Raw genomic sequence first — 12787 nt, 5'->3', positions numbered from 1 at the left:
ATGTGTTAAGTCCAAAAATCACATACACATTAAGGGTACCTTTTAAATGCTTCTGGAACACATGAAGACTTAAACACCAATTAACTGAGAAAGGTTTTTCTAAAATCTCTTCAGAAATGTATCCAATTCAAGTAGCTTTAATTTGCATTTTTCAGCAATGCACAAAACAATTACTTCATTGAAACAGAAAGCTTTCCTTTTATTAGAACCAGTAGTATTTTCCCCAAATCAGCCTCAGTTCAAGACAAAAATGCCTCATAGTCCAAAAGGCTGAAAGATGTCTGAATTTTAAATTAGCTTTCTAAAATCCATCGTTTAATAGGAAAGAGCTGCAAGAAAATCACTGTACTAACATCATGACCTACCAGATTAGAAAATCAATGTTTGATAAAAATAAGAGCTAGAAAAACAAATAAGCAAACAGAAGTGCTGAACAGAACTTAGAAACTCAGATTTTTTAAGGACACCAAAACTCATGAAAGTAAAAGCAATGAGGTCTTATTTGTGTGACCCATAAAAATGTTGGGTCCAAATCTGTGATCTTTCTGCAAAAGGACCTGGCATGGTCACTGCTCTGGAAACAGCCCGTTCTGGCAGAAGGCACTACGGTCCATCTGCTTACTCCAGGTTGCCCGGAAACTCTCACCATGTCCCATCTGCAGATCTAGAGGAAAGAACTTCTACCTAGGGCTTATTTTAGATGGATTTTGCACCGTTCAAAGGTGGGTGAAGGGTACTATGAAAACAAAAGATATACATGAGTAAATGTAATAAATGTTACTAACTTTATTAAGCGTTACTCTGCTTTGTATGTGAGAGTAATTCATTGCCGTAAAACGCACAGTTCATGGTGCACCAAGGACTTGTGAAGCCAGGTCTCATCTGGGCTTATCTACCACAGATAAAGGAGGTGCGGTGCCCTTGCCTGAATTTCAACACCCAGAGGACGGCGGAGAACCCTCTGGGAGTACGTAGAAGGGCATGATCACACCTCACTTCCCACATCGATTCCCGTGACCTGAACTTCTGTCCTACTCCCTGACAACCAAGCACATCGAGAATCTTTGGGTACACAGGATAAAGCCTGGGCTTTCACTTTCTCTTTCTTGTCCTATTTCTGAACATAGAGTTTCCTTAATGGCAAGTACCACATTACTCCCTGCTCTTTTATCAATACCACTCTTTTTCTTAAACCCAAATAGAATTAAAACTCTACAAACTGGTTTGCAACTTTCTTTTCCTACTTACTTTATATGGTAGGCAAAATAATGGTCTCCCAAAGCCGTCCAGGTCCTAATGGCCAGACTTGTGAAGATGCTAGGCTGCATGGCACTAATCAGCTGACGGTAAGATAAGGAGATTAGCTGGGTATATTGAGGGGCCCAACGTAACCACAAGGTTGTTTTTGTTTTTTAAAAAAGATTTATTTGAAAGTCAGAGTTACAGAGAGAGGGGGACAGAGGGAGATCCTCCATTCACTGGTTTTCTTCCCAGATGGCTGTAATGGCCAGGAGCTTCATCCAAGTCTCTCACGCAGGTGTCTGGGGCCCAAGCACCTGGGCCATCCTCGGCTGCTTTTTCTGGGTTATCAGCAGAAGCTGGATTGAAGGTGGAGCAGCTGGGACTCGAACCAGTGCCCATTTGGGATGCTGGCATCACAGGCACAGCTTTACTCACTACGCCACAGCACCAGCCCCACAAGAATTCTTAAAAGTGGTGGAAGAGGGAAGGAGAAAACTCAGAGATGGAGATGTGATGATGGCAGCAGAGTAAGACAGACACTTAGGCATCTGACTCTGAAAATGGGAGAAGGTGCCATCTAAAAGCTGGAAAAGATAAGGAAAGAGATTCGCTCCCAAGGCCTCCAGAAAAAAGCAGCCTCCATGTTAGCAGAGAAACACCTGTGTCAGACTTCAATTCTACAGCACTCTGAGGCACAATACATGCTATTCGCTTTGTAGCAATCTGTTACAATAGCAAGGTAATATGCTATTTTACAGATATCTCTCTCCATCAGTATTTTTAGATCTCACCTTATTTTAATTGTGTATAATACATCTACTTCCTCCAGGAAAACCTGGCTGCTTCAAACTCAAACAGGGCGCTGAGAAAAGAGAATGACTGCTAAGGAAGCATGACTGAAAGGGAATTACAGCTAAACGTGGGAAACGTACTTAGAAATTTACCATCTTAACACCATGATCTGAAAGAGCTTTTGAAAAATCTAGCATAGATCTGTTAATATTGCCAGAAAGAGCAACAAACCATTCTACAGGTCTACTATACCTTAACCATGAATCCAAATCCACAGAGTTCAGAAAACAAAGCTTTTCCATACCTCTTTTGGTGGGAAAATCTAATCTGACCTGAATTCATCTGACAGCAAAATCTAACCTGAACCAATGTGAGGGTAATTGTCATTTTAATCCCTGTGGTGTGAATATTCACATATCTTGCTACAGAAACATTAATATGATTGTAGAGTGGTACCACTGATCAAACAGGAAGTATTAGACAATATATGGTTTGTGCACCTTACTCTAAAGAGCAATAAAAAAGATAAATTCTAAAACACTCCTTTAAGTTTTCAAGAAACTAAAAAACTATATTCTAAGACAATTATCATTTTTAGTAGAAATTCCCCAACTTGTAACTGCTTTATCCTTCATTTAGTTTCTTTTATGTACTTTTATTTTTTAAAAAGGATTTCTTTGAGGCCGGCGCCGCGGCTCAATAGGCTTATCCTCTGCCTGCGGCGCCGGCACACCGGGTTCTAGTCCTGGTCGGGGCACCGGATTCTGTCCCAGTTGCCCCTCTTCCAGGCCAGCCCTCTGCTATGGCCCAGGAGTGCACTGGAGGATGGCCTAAGTGCTTGGGCCCTGTACCCGCATGGGAGACCAGGAGAAGCACCTGGCTCCTGGCTTCAGATCAGCGCAATGCGCCGGCCACAGTGCGCCGGCCGTGGTGGCCATTGGAGGGTGAACCAATGGCAAAAGGAAGACCTTTCTCTCTGTCTCTCTCTCTCTCACTGTCCACTCTGCCTGTCAAAAATAAAAAAAATAAAATAAAAAATAAAAAAAATATTTATTTGAGAGGTAGAGTTATAGTAAGAGTGAGGGAGAGACAGAGAAGTCTTCCATCTGCTGGGTCACTCACCAAAAGGCCCTAAAGGCTGGAGCTGGGCTGATCTGAAGCCAGGAGCCAGGAGCTTCTTCCAGGTTTCCTATGTGGGTGCAGGAGCCCAAGGGTTTGGGCCATCTTCTACTGCTTTCCCAGGCCATAGCAGAGAGCTGGATGGGAAGAGGGGCAGCTGGGACTAGACCACTGCCCATATGGGATGCTGCAGGCAGAGGATTAACCTACTGGATCACGGCGCCGGCCCCAGGCTCTTTCATTTCATACAAGGCTGATAATTTTGTGGAGAAGAAAAACATGAATAAATGGAGAGAGGTTTTTGGGAGGGTAGAACAGCTAGAACTTGGTGATTGATACAGCTATGGGATAAGAAAGAAGGAGGTGTCAAAAATGTCTCCCAGCTCAGGTTATCATCCACATGTTGGTGTTTCTATTTACTGAAAGGTGGAAGAGTAAGAGACTCCTACAGTGAAAGATTATTTTCTGATTTTTAAAAAATGTTAAGTTCAAGATGCCTGTGAGAAATTCAAGAGGTCATATCAAGTGAGCATCTGAACATAGGAAGGATGGTCAAAAAATTGTTGGAAAACTAAAATTAAAAGATAATTTTATTTTGGTGCAAAAATAATTTTTAAACCATACATGGTGTTTCATAATACATTTTCTTATGATCTTTTTGAAGATCCTTTATACGCATGGATTTCAAATGCTCTGCACCAAAATTAACCTATGGTTTAATTCCATTTTCCACAAACTATCTGAAGTACCCTCAAATGAGCACGGAGTTCAAAAGGTCTCAGCTACTGACATAAACTTGGATGGCACAAGGATACTACCTGAAACCCAGGCAATGGAAATTGTCATTGCAGTGTGTGTAAAGAGGAAGAAAGGCACATGATCAAGCTTTAAGAAGCATCCGCATCTGGAGGCTGGGCAGGATGAGGACCACGCAAAGGTGGCTGAGATGAGAAGTGGTCTGCAAGTTAGGAGAAACAGAAGCATGATGTGGACACAGGAAAACAAGCAGAGGGGCCAGTGCTGTGGCAAAGTGGGCTAAGTCAATGTTTACAATGCTGGCATCCCATATCAGAGCACCAATTTGAGTCCTAGCTGTTCCACTTCTGATCCAGCTCCCTGCTAATGCACCTGAGAAAGCAGAGGAATAAGGCCCCTGCCACCCATATGAGAGGCACAGATGGAGTTCCTGCCTCCTGACTTTGGCCTGGCCCAGACCTGGCTTTTACAGCATTTTGGGAATCAACCAATGGGGGAAGAGCTCGCCCTCTCTCCCTTGCTCTCCGCCCCTCTCTAATTCTGTCACTTTGCCTTTCAAATACATAAATAAATGAATCTTTGAAAAAAGAAAACTCGCATAAAGTATCTCAAGGAGGAGGTTAATTAGGAGCAGGCATCTGGATTTCCCGAGATGAGGACTAAAAACTGTCCACTGCGTCTGCCAACACAGACATCACTGCTGAGCTTAGCCTTCATTGAGGGCTTGTTTGGGACAAGAAAAACAGACTGAAAGAAACGGAATGTGGATGGGAGGTGAGGACGGAGAAATCTCAGGTGAGTCTTTTGAAAACCATTCTCAAAATGGCAAACAAGAAAAATGGAGCAGGAGCAGGAGCTGGAGGGGGGGCATGAAGATCAAGGGTTTTGCTTCAGTTTGTTTGAGGCTGGCGAGAGGAGGAGTAGCTGAATGTGTCTGGCTGCCAATGGTCATGACCCTAGACCCGAGGGAGACCAAGGACAGAGGGCAGAACCAAGTCCTGGGCGAAGACGAAGAGGATGGCATCCCGAACACATGCTGAGGGATCCTGTCCTCACAGAAGAGGGGTCTACATTTAAGACAGTAAGTACAGCTCTAGGCAGGATTTCAGAGTTGATGATGGGAGGGCAAGAGTCCTACATGGTAGTACCATAAATATATACCTGATGCAGCTAGGACTTCACAGTAGTATGTTGTGTATTCTAATATCACTACTGGCTATATCTATTCTGTTTCTTTATCTTACGGTATCGATATATTTTTGTAAGCTGCCTTAAATCCTTTTGGCACAAAGCAGGCTACAAACAAAAATTTAAATGTGTTGAACTACACCATCCCAGATGAAAACAAAACTGAATCATAAAGGATCCTTGTTTTCATCTCTACAAAGCATTGTTTTCTGGATAAAGTACTTCTGCCTTAGTTTAGTGAAAAGTAAATTTGTAAATCAAGAATTCAATAACTTTGAAACACTTAAATTTCAACTAAAACTGCCTGCTTTTTTTCATCCATGAATTTACAGGTACTATGCTAGTCTAAAATTTCTATGGAAGCCAGGCAACAAATATCTTATTCTCTATTACATCCCAGCTGCTTAGCTCAGATATAGGTATATAGATAAGCTAAGCATATATAAACAAACAAGATCCTGTCCTCTTTTTGAAGAATGTTTACGTATTTATTTCATCCACATGAAAGGCAGAGAGAGACAGACAGACAGAGATCTTCCATCTGCTGCACCAGAATGCCCACCGCAAATCCCTGTCCTTTTTTAAGGCATTTCCCTACTAGTATGCTCTTTCTGACTAGAATAGTTGCTCTCTATAAAGCAGACAACATCCTCAAGACACAAGAAAGCTAATTTCCATTAGCAAAGCTGAGCCCTTCTAGTCTTACTCTCCTGTCTCATTGATTGGTTTAAAAAAGATATTTGGGGGTGGATGTTTGGTGCAGCATTAGGGACACCTATCCCATATCAGAGAGCCTGGGTTTGAAGTATGGCTCTAATTCCAGCTTCTTGCTAGTACACACGCTGGGAGGCAACAGGTGATGGCTCAAGTACTTGAGTCCCTGCCACCTGTGTGGGAGATCCACATGGAGCTTAGGACTCCTGAACTTCAGCCTGGCCCAGTGGTGACAGCATTGAGGCAATGAACCAGCAGATGGAAGAAATATCTGTGTGTGTGCACACGCATGCATCTTTCAAATAAAAATATATAAATGAGTTTTACATTGTTCTGTAGAAGAACAAACTGCATCATAATTCCCTGAAAAGGGTTTTGGATACAAAATTACTACAACTTGGATACAAAATTACTACAAAGTGTTAGGTAACCACTAACACTTTCCTTTTAAAGTCTCAGTAGGCTACATCTTATAACAATGTAGTAAGCCAGAGTTTCTACCCTACAGACAGTAAACAACAATTTAAGAGAGCCTGGTATTTTATACATGGTAAATGCATAACAAATATTTGCTTTTAGAGACTCAATCAGTGTGTTTACACATGGATCAAGGCAACCTTTGGCTCAAACACCTGACTTACAAATAATCTCTACACCAACAACTGCTATCTCCTGGATATCCTGTCACAGAAGCCTTCACCAACCACTACAGAAGGTTGAGGGAAAACAAGCTTGCACTGAAACCTTGACAAAGCAACCACCATGAAAGATCTACACCACCCCAAATCCCAGCCCTCTCAGCCTTCACCTCTGCACAGAGAGAGCAACTCCTAATACCACCGAGGGAGCTCACCAGCCTTTTCTCAGTACTGAATATATCCAATGCATTGAATAAACATAGTAGGCTGGCCTAGAAAGCCACTTATTATTTACAGTGTTGTTCCTAGTAAGAGGATGTACTTACTAAGTCACTGATTCAAAACATGAACTCCTAGAGGTCATATGACTAGTCACTGTATCCATAATAACCACTGTACTGAGCTGGCTTGACCTTAAATTACAATCTGTAGGCTTCCAAATGCTATAGAAGATTTCTAGTGGCTGTAGTAAAAGGTAGTTGCAGACACAAAAGGAAAGTGTCTTCTCAGAAACTCCTCTACAGACTCTGCTAATGGGATTTCCTAACACTGAAGAACCTTTTATCACATGTCACTTCACAAATGCTAGACAACCCATGGAAGAATCGATCCTTTCTCCCTGGGACGTGCAGTCAGCTTTTGATGCAGTCGGGGACAGGAGGCTTCATGGTGTCGGTTTTTGATGACTTGATAATTTCATGCTGGAACTTACTAAAACTGCACTCCCTCTTTTGATTGTGAGAATTCTGTAAAAGGGATATTACTCATTGTAGGGAGAGCAGAAGGTGTGCAAACACCACATAATAAATGCCCAGTAATAGCCATTTAGCTCCTTTTGTAACCACTGTGGATTTTTTGAATGTACTTTTCATAATTACCAAAATTCTCATGAAATATTCTAATGGATACTTATTATAATATCAGCAAATAAATTTCAAACCCCCAGGCACTACAATAATTTATGCCACATTATTACATGATATAGGTCATTATTGATAAAAATTATTTATTCCATTAAAGTTTATTATATTTTGTGAAAACAGCCACCGTTTTTAAAGCGAATAGTAGAAATTGAGTTCAAAGTATGAAACCTGTTTTTACTGAGAACACTTAGTGCCTAAGATCAATGAGGGACCACATAATTAAATAAAGAGGATGTATACCAAAAATATTACTCTGGAGATAATGTTTAAATTATTTTGAAAGCACTAATAACTGGCATTCTTTATTGGGAATGAAAATGCTGTTCAACTCAAAAATTTAAATCCTTAGGTTATGTTCAAGATCAGTTATTAAATGTATTATTAAATGTATATTAATGTATCAGTTATTAAATGTATTAAATGTATTATTACTCCACCAGTTAACACATTGTTATCATGTTGACTTATTAATAGCAAAAGAGAATTCTTTTCTTTAAGTAATAAATAGAAAAACTACATCCACAGAACAAGCTCAAGTTTACTACATTATAATAAAATGTAACCAACTCAAATTTTTAAAACTGTTAATGACCACATGAAATACGGAAATTTATATTTTAGTTATGCTATGTTCCAATTCCTTTCAGGGCTTTCTCATACAACCTGCTCTCCTATACTTTGAGAGTTTGTGATCACTATATGCATGCATTTCCCAAGAATCTCTAGAATTGTAATTCCCCTGCAACTTTTTGAGAAAGATCATTCCTCATACCTTAAAGAAAGCATTTTTCCAGGAGCACAAGGTCAAAGACCAAGCAAAATGACTAAATAATTGCTCTTACTCCTCTCCTTCAGACAGCTTCAAACAGTGGAGCTGCGCTGACACATTCCTTTCATACTGCAGGCAGACAAGAGTTATTTTTCCAGAGTCTACTACTTTGAGGCTACAAGTAAGGTTTACTGAGAATCTTGATCACAAATGAAAAATTAAAGTGCTAGTTCCACAAACTAAACTTACATACAACTGTAAAAACAAGTAAATAATAAATCCACGTATTCCTTACCTAATCTTAACAAACATTAACACATTACCACATTTGCTTCCATTCTTTCTTTAAAACAGAAGAAATAGTTCTACAAAGACCTGAGGGAGCTCCACTTTAGGAGTTAGCTTCTATTCCAGAAGTCCATACTGTTCATTCCCAGGCATGTCCTTATACTTCTATATAATTTTGTTACATGTGTGTGTTAACAAACAATGTATATTACTGTATTATCTCAAAAGTATGTATAAATGCACCTTACAATATACTCAAATATCTTTGGACAGCTTGCTTTTTTCAGTCAGCATTATAGTGGCCAGCACTGTGGCGTAACGGATAAAGTTGCTGCCTGAAGTGCTGGCATCCCATATGGGCGCCGGTTTGAGTCCTGGGTGCTCCACTTCTGGTCCAGCTCTCTGCTGTGGCCTGGGAAAGCAGTGGAAGATGGCCCAAGTCCTTGGGCCCCCGTACCTGAGCAGGAGACCCGGAGGAGGCTCCTGGCTCCTGGTTTCAGATCGGCAAGGCTTTGCCCGTTGTGGCCAATTGGGGAGTAAGCCAGTAGATGGAGAACCCCTCTCTCTCTGTCTCTCTCTGCCTCTCCTCCTCTCTCTGTATAACTCTAATTTTCAAATAAATGGATAAATTTTTTTAAAAAAAATCAACATTATATGCTTGAGATGTATCCATTTGGATAAGTATAGATCCAATCCATTGATATGAACTAGGGGCTGAGTAGTCAATAGCATGAATGAACCAGTTTACCCATTTTCCTACTAATATACAGCAAGATTTGTGACACTTTAAAGAGCTGTTAGAATCAGCCTTGTTATACGTTTCCTTGGACAGCTGTCCTAAGTTTAGTTACAAAATTCGCTGTGGGAGAAAGGCAGCCGGGAGTGAGTGGAAGCCCACCCACATGCTGTTATTAGGTCGAAATCACCACATTCCTAGGAAGAAGGTCTGGTGAACTCAAGTACTGTGTGAGGGCTTGGAAGGAAAATACTGAAATCACATCATAAGTAACGGAAATGGGAGTTGATCACTTTGTAGAATTAATGAGGCTAAAGCTGATCTTCTCTCAGTGCATAATTCACTGGCAGCCAACTGAACCCCTACCAAAAGACCCTCGTCTTCTTAGAGAGGGTCAGAAATTGCACATTTCCTTCACATTTAAAACCATACAACAGCCCCACAAAAAGCACTCACTGCCTCACTGATTCAAATATTTTTGCTCTACCTGCTTGGATCAGTTAGTTCAGCTAAACGCAGACAGGCATCGGGACATAAACTAAAGATGCCGCAAGAGATGGGGAAAGGAAAATAAACGCGCTACTGAAAAGAACCAAGTTTCCTGTTATTTTATTTGTGGTTATCAAGCACTTTCTTAAGGGCTGACAGTCAACAATCTGTTTGGGGGCTTTCTTATTACTGATAACTGCCTTATTCAGTCATCAGTGAAGAAGGGCTAAGAGAACAATCTGTCTCAAACAAATTCTAGCAGGAAATCTTCAAAAAGTTTGTGGAAAATGTGTATTATTGAAAAATCTATGCACGGATTTTGAAAGTATTTGAAGCAAAATATATCTTTTCTTAATAGTGTTTTCTTTGTGTATTTTTTTAACTTTTTTTTTTAATTCCACCTTTCCACGAACTTTTTGACGTACCCACACAGATCCCTAACACAGTTGAATACGTGGTAGATTTAATCTCACAAAGTTACAGAAAGAGCTAAGTGATTTAAAAGTCACGGAAATCCTCCCAGCGTTCCTCTGGGAAAGGGGTTCAGCTCCAGGCCACATCAAAGCAGGACTTCTCTTGCACCATCTCGCCAAGCACCTCACTACCTGCCTGCCTTGTCTTCCACTCAGACCCCAGCTCGGCTCACTTTCATGCAGGATTACAGGCTTTGACAAGTCACTCGCAGTCTTTGGATACAGCTGTAGAATGGACCCAGCAGTGACTGCCTTAAGCCTGTGTTTTCCAAGAAAAGATTACTGGTAGTCTTTCCACCTAATCGCACAAGAACTAAAATAAGATCTCAGGGAAGGTTTAAGCATGCCCTTTGATTCTGCAACCATCAAAATGCCCAGTGTTTCAGATAACAACCTATGTTCTGAAGAACTGCAATGTGGGGAGAAGGGATTCCATACTACACTGTGTACATCAGGTTAAATAAAATAACTGATCTGCATAATGCCACTAAAAAATTTCCCCAAATCACCTGTTTGGTACTTCATTTTAGGGAGCATAACATTTTCAAATCTTAACACTGTGATGTCATTTTGAGTTTTTTTTCTATAACTGTGATTCTTGAATCTGCCAAAACTAGTCATAGTTTCAGGACTAACAAATTTAAACTAGATATGCATTCCATCAGCATTTTTTCCACATTCAAATGCCCAACGGAGGACCCAAGTTACTACAAACCAACCTGAAATCATATTTCCTCTACATACAAGCCTATGGATCCCCAGAGTATCTGAAAACTCTCTCTTGACTTAAGAAGTCAAGAAGTCCCTTGCTTAAAATATTCAGTTACTGTTCCCTCCACTTAGGGCAAAAAGTCCATTTGGGTCAGGATGTAATAGAAGAAAAAATTGTTAAGCATTGTTGATGTGTAGTGAATATTCACCAGGAGCCAAGCACTGTACTGATACACGAAGCATCTCAGGCAAAACCACGGACGTCAGGAAAGCATTTTATATTTTATCCCCCATTTAGAGATAAGGGCTGAGGTGCAGTAACTTGCCGAAAGTCAAAGATGCAAGCCTAGAATCTTCGCCAGTATCCCTTACATTACTAAGGTTAAATAGTGCAACTGACTGCAAAAGTGAATTTTTAACTATTTTAAATTCTTCTAAGTATTCATTAACTTAAAAAATCAACTGATCATTTCAAATCTCTCTCTCTCTCATACACACATACGCGCGCACACACACACACGATCTTTGGCCAGGGTTTACTGATTTTCTGTGCCTGCTCAGAAAAAAAAACGTATCACACAATTGTACTGCTTACAGCTGCGCGAAGAACATTTGCTGCCAACCAATGAACACCACGGCAATCATGTAAGGGTCTTCATTTGGGCATGGGAGTGCCTGCCTTCCCCATCCCACGCCGGAGAGAAAAGACCTGGATCTGCCACCTGGACCAGGGTTTTCCTGTGTTCCTCCTCGGCGAAGCCCTGAGCAGCGGCGTTTGCGCCAGCCCACGGCTGCAGCCTCTGACCATCTGCTCACCAGAACTTGGATCACTTCACACGCTACAGGGCTTGGGTAAGCCACTCATTCTCAACATCAAGGTCAGTCTCTTCTAGCCCCGCTGTGGTCCGCCCCTGGCGGTGACCTGCACCCAGGGGCAAACCCGCCCGGACACGCACCCAGGGTTCCTGGCCAGGGACCCAGGTTAATCCGCTCAGCGCCCGGTGCGGCTGTCCCACAGATCCTCGCGAATGAATGGGTGGAAGGCGGCGTGGGTGGAGGCGGGAGGAGAGGGCATGATGGAATCTCGGGCGGCTGAGACCACTGCAGAGGCGTCCTGCCTCCGGCGGGTGGAAGCCGGCAAAGGCGAGAACTTGGCGCCGGTGCCTAGCGGCCGCGTCGGAAGCTCCTGGACCAGCAGGCGCCGTCGGTCGGACCGCGGCTGGGAAGGGGTGGGCGCGCTGTCGGCCGGCCCCCAGCAACCCGCTCCCGGGCCTCGGCCAGAGTCTCCACCCCGCTCCCGGACCCCCGCCTCCCGCACACAGGCGGTCCCAGCCGATGAGCCCTCCGAAGCCGAGGGTCGGCTCGGGACCCGCGCTAGCTCACCTGACGCTCCACCGGCAATACCGCGCTCTGCATCCGGCAGGAGTCCCGCAGGTCCGCGAGATCAGCTGATTCACGGGGGGCGGGGCCTCCTGGCAGGGGCGGGGCTGCAGGGCGGCTGGCGGGCGGGCGGGCGGGCGAGCGTGGGTGAAGGCGGGAGGGGACAGCTCCCGGAGCAGTGAGGGTTACACTAGGAGACGACCAACGGGGTCTGGTATGGATCAAAATTACTGAGGATGCGTAGGGCACTACACGGCAACGCTCTCGGGAGCACGGCCCTTCCCTCGGCCAAGGCGGAGCCGCCAATCCTAGATCGCGCTTCGGTGATGACGTCATATGGAGTCGTCGGGGCCTAGCTACCCGAACGCTTCCATGGTAACGGAAAGCGCAGGGGCAGGGGCCGGTGATTTGGCCCTGCAGTTATATTGTGAACACCCTCAAACTGCAAGAGCGGGTAGTATAAAGTGAAAACACTAACATATCTTCAGATTGGCTTTGTAGATTGTAGCCTAACGAGGATCGCTTTCCGCCCCTAGAGTGACGTCATCTCCACGCGGCGCCGGTTTGTC

General features: G+C 43.1%; 1 protein-coding gene across 9 annotated transcripts in view; it reads right to left on the bottom strand.

Annotated features, from left to right (window-relative positions):
• The window catches only part of ALS2 (alsin Rho guanine nucleotide exchange factor ALS2), a 73486-nt gene extending 61126 nt beyond the window's left edge, over positions 1 to 12360 (bottom strand). For 3 of the 9 annotated variants that reach the window (XR_007920607.3, XM_008258976.5, XM_008258979.5), the window contains exon 1: positions 12222 to 12360. The gene's annotated coding sequence lies outside the window, so the exon portion shown is untranslated. Of the gene's footprint in view, positions 1 to 1248; positions 1336 to 11433; positions 11563 to 11794; positions 11818 to 12221 lie in introns of those variants that run through there. The other 6 variants (XM_089330055.1, XM_089330058.1, XM_089330056.1 and 3 more) reach the window with 5 other exon arrangements.
• Between the last annotated feature and the right edge of the window lie 427 nt (positions 12361 to 12787).

Source organism: Oryctolagus cuniculus, chromosome 3 (genome assembly GCF_051225735.1).
Source record: "Oryctolagus cuniculus isolate XC-2025 breed Fujian yellow rabbit chromosome 3, ASM5122573v1, whole genome shotgun sequence".
In the NCBI taxonomy this organism is placed as follows: domain Eukaryota; kingdom Metazoa; phylum Chordata; class Mammalia; order Lagomorpha; family Leporidae; genus Oryctolagus; species Oryctolagus cuniculus.
This window is presented reverse-complemented; position numbering and strand designations above follow the sequence as displayed.